At 44.8% G+C, this 4,405-nt stretch overlaps 1 non-coding gene across 1 annotated transcript; it reads left to right on the top strand.

The window, feature by feature from the left end:
• Nucleotides 1-1,832: 1,832 nt before the first annotated feature.
• On the top strand, nt 1,833-1,914 carry trnas-uga (transfer RNA serine (anticodon UGA)). Its single transcript has one exon. It is a non-coding gene; the product is annotated as a tRNA-Ser (tRNA).
• Nucleotides 1,915-4,405: the final 2,491 nt, after the last annotated feature.

Genomic DNA, 4,405 nt, shown 5'->3' with positions numbered 1-4,405 from the left:
ACCTGGACCTGAGGACTACACCCCAGGGTTCTGAAAGAGGTAGTTGAAGAGATTCTGGAGGCATTAGTAGTACTCCTTCAAGTATCACCACATTCCGGAATGGTTCCTGATGACTGAAAAATTGCAATTGTCACTGCACTCTGAAAGAAGCGAAGGAAGCTAAGAAAAGGAAATAATATACTGACTGGGTAGCCTGACTTCAACGTATTCCAAGGTTCAAGGAACAATTGAGGAAAATGGGCGAAGATTTGTCAAATAGATCATCGTGTAGTACGGTGATGCTCCTTGGAAAAAAAAAGATAACAAACATCTCTAAAAGAGGATAGTTTTCAGAAACCAGAGATACAAAGAGACCTTGCGCAGTATTCTCTACTTGCCTACTTCTAGGCTTAGTCATAGGTAAAGGAATTTTAACATGCAATTTTAACATTCAGTTCAAGAGTAGAATATAAAAGCAACAATGCAATGTTGACAGATATAAGACGTTGGTCAGAAGACACTCGGAGAGTCCAGAGGAGGCTCACGGGAATGACACGGGAACGCATGGGTTATCGGGTTCAAACGAGGGGAGATTGATAGTTCCGTGCCTGTGCTCACTGCAGGGGCATCTCATTGAAATCTATCGAATATTGAAACGCCTACTTAGAGTAGAAGTACGGAGGGTGTTTCCAATAGTGGCGTAGTCTAGGATTAGAGAGCGGGGCCGCAGAATAGAACATAGAACATAGAACAGTACAGCACAGTACAGGCCATTCGGCCCACAATGTTGTGCCGACCGTCAAACCCTGCCTCCCATATAAGCCCCCACCTTTGATTCCCCCATATACCTGTCTAGTAGTCTCTTAAACTTCACTAGTGTATCTGCCTCCACCACTGACTCAGGCAGTGCATTCCACGCACCAACCACTCTCTCAGTAAAAAACCTTCCTCTAATATCCCCCTTGAACTTCCCACCCCTTACCTTCAAGCCATGTCCTCTTGTATTGAGCAGTGGTGCCCTGGGGAAGAGGCGCTGGCTATCCACTCTATCTATTCCTCTTATTATCTTGTACACCTCTATCATGTCTCCTCTCACCCTCCTTCTTTCCAAAGATAAAGCCCTAGCTCCCTTAATCTCTGATCATAATGCATACTCTATAAACCGGGCAGCATCCTGATAAATCTCCCCTGTACCCTTTCCAATGCTTCCACATCTTTCCTACAGTGAGGTGACCAGAACTGGACACAGTACTCCAAGTGTGGACTAATCGGAATAGAAAGATGATAGTTTAGAACAGGGATGAAGCAGAATAAATTTATCCAAAGGGTGCTGCATTTGAGGAATTAGATGTCACAGACGGCTATGGAAGCCAAGTCATTGGGTGTGTTTGAAGCCAAGGTTGATAATTTCTTGTTTGTTAAGGACGTCAATGTCCATGTCCAGTGGAATGGGGTTGAGGGGATCATAAATCAGCTCTGCTACATTGGCGAAACAGACTCAATGGGGCGAATTCCTGTTCCTGTTCCTTTGTTTTATGGACCTATGGATCTTATATTATTATTCTATATGTGTTACACAGTACAGCTGCCATAAAACAAAAAAAAACATATATCCGTCATTATAACCCTGATTCTAATCCTGACCTTTATCCCCAGCAGTGGAAATCTCCTTCATTGACGATACTGACGCCAATGTTATATATCTACACTCACGTTCTGACCTACCTATCCTGAAACAAATTCCCACATTGTCCAATCATACTATTTGTATTGGAATGACGATTTATCATTTCCATCACTGACAATAAATCACTTCAGGTGCAATGCTACGGTGAGTGATTAACATTGATAGAGCTGCGATGGCCGAGTGGTTAAGGCGTTGGACTTGAAATCCAATGGGGATTCCCCGCGCAGGTTCGAGCCCTGCTCGCAGCGGTCACTCTACAGGCACGAGGGACCAGAACTCCACCTGCCTGTCAATAACTCCCTGGCTGCTGTCTGAACGCTACATTCTCTGCCAAACCCAGGCGGCAAATGTTAAGATTCTTACACTCTTCAATACTCTTCCATTCTCAGTGCCAAGAGTTCATTTTCACTCCGACTCTGATCAATCTCGGCGAGGAAGCTTAAACAACCCTTTCTCGCGGAGTTTACTTAGCGACGCATTGTTATTTTGCAAACGAGTATCTAACAATAGATTTCGGGTAGAAACAGAGCGATTGATGTCGGCGAGTTCTACAGCTATATGGATACAGAGCGCCCCACTTCGTTCACCAGTCTACTTCCTTCAGCTAGACTGGGGACGATTTATCGCACTGAGCAGAATTCCTGCATCCAAATCAACAGTAACTCTGGAAATTTTAGAATTAATGGCACCAATTTAATGTTAATTATCTTCATAATTGAAGAAACTGGGAGAAGTAGCATCAATGAGTATAACGTAGCGCCCTCTCTTGCTCCCTCTGTTGGAGGATCATGTGTAAACGCATGAACCATTTTCCTTCCTCCGTCCGAACGGTGACAATTCCTACGAGCCCTCTAGCTTCCGAGTTTAAATGAAGGGATGGAAAAGTAACATTTCGTTTTCTCGCTGGGGTGAAATATTCTGATGGTCAAGAAAACACTATGAGGAAAACGATGGCCCAAAGTGAACATTAAATTGATAAACTGCCGTGTAACTCACTCTCTTTCACTGCCTTTCAAACTCCCCCGCTTACTTTCTTGCCCTGTCTACGATGTGACTCTCTCCCCTGCTTCACTTCCACGACTCGCTCTTTCTCTATCTCTCTCTGTAACATACACAAACCCCCCCACACACAAACACACATTCTCTCCTCTCCTCTCTCTCTCTCTCTCTCTCTCTCTCTCTCTCTCTCTCTCTCTCTCTCTCTCTCTCTCTCTCTCTCTCTCTCTCTCTCTCTCTCTCTCTCTCTCTCTCTCTCTCTCTCTCTCTCTCTCTCTCTCTCTCTCTCTCTCTCTCTCTCTCTCTCTCTCTCTCTCTCTCTCTCTCTCTCTCTCTCTCCTCTCTCTCTCTCTCTCTCTCTCTCTCTCTCTCTCTCTCTCTCTCTCTCTCTCTCTCTTCTCTCTCTTTCCCCCCCTCTCTCTCTCTCTACATTCTTCTTTCCTCCTAACTCTCACATTTTCCTCTCAATCCTCTCAAGGCTGAAGCAAGCGTTCAGCAATCAATAATCAATGTCTGTGTTCAGAGAAAGGACTGCCTGTTTGGGGTGGGAAGTTTATAGATATTCCTTTACAACACAGCTGGGGTGTAGGGTAGGAGACGTGAACTGGTGCGGCAACGTAGGGGCGAACAGGTAACAAGGCATGAAGGAGTAGCGATTTTCCAATAAATCTGTTCCCAGAACTTCAGTTCAATCCTCCGTTAAGATACGACCACCATATGAATTTGAGCTGGAAAAGAATCGAAGTTTGAACCAATAAAATATTTGCTTATTTCAATAAGAAATATTGTTCAGCCGAGAGTGGGAGGGGGATTGAGATTATGACCCAGTCGCTGAACAGGGCAGACGAGTCCATGAAAGGGAAAAGCTTTCGCAGTTTCATGTCACTCGCTCTGCAGACTCCCCAATACACTCTTGACCAGCAAGCGACAGTACATTGTCGTACATAAGCTGGTTCGCTGATCTTCCGTCAATATCGCCCTCGCCGGTTGTGACTGGTGTGGTGTAGCGACTGTGCACACTCCCGCCATCAGCCAACAACCCACAAACCAACCCTCGTCAAAGTCATGCAACATACCTAGCTCCCATTGGTGTGTGCAGATGTCAATCTAATATGTTGACCAATGGCGGAAACGGGTTTCACCCGGTGTTTGTTCTCTCCCATGGACCCTGACTGGCTCTGCGTCCCCAAAGTCCTCTCAATCCTGAGCAAAATCTCAGAACAATGTCCCGTTTTTTAAAAGATTTATATCCATATGCTTTTATCGGAAGCTGGGGGCGTTATCAGGGCATAGAAATAAAGGCAGACGACAGAAGATTATCTCCTCTCACCTAGGGAGACGGAAGAAGATTTGGTGGAGAACTTTTGACCGGCAAGTGTGGTATGGGGAGTAGGACTGAGAGCAAATTTGGTCCAGCCTGATCTTTTTGAATGCCAGGGCTGGCTGACGAGGATTAGAGTCTTGCTCTTCTTACTGTTGTCTATGTGTTTAAAGAAAAGGAATAAACAGGCATTTCTTGGGTCAGTATGCTAACTCAGTGGATATAATAGGGACCGATGCTTGGAGATCAGTTGTTCGCAATCTATATCATCAGTTTGCCCGAGGGATGATTTCCAAGTCTAAAAATGACACAAGATTTATATCTAACTTTTGTTAATAATGCAGAGCTGTATGATTTATGTTTTGCGGGCTCTCTGTCTCTTCGAGCCTGCAATGATGCTGCAAGTTTTTTATTGTACCTGT

Source organism: Mobula birostris, chromosome 13 (assembly GCF_030028105.1).
Source record: "Mobula birostris isolate sMobBir1 chromosome 13, sMobBir1.hap1, whole genome shotgun sequence".
In the NCBI taxonomy this organism is placed as follows: domain Eukaryota; kingdom Metazoa; phylum Chordata; class Chondrichthyes; order Myliobatiformes; family Myliobatidae; genus Mobula; species Mobula birostris.
The sequence above is the reverse complement of the archived record's forward strand: the minus strand, read 5'-3'. Positions and strand labels throughout refer to the sequence as shown.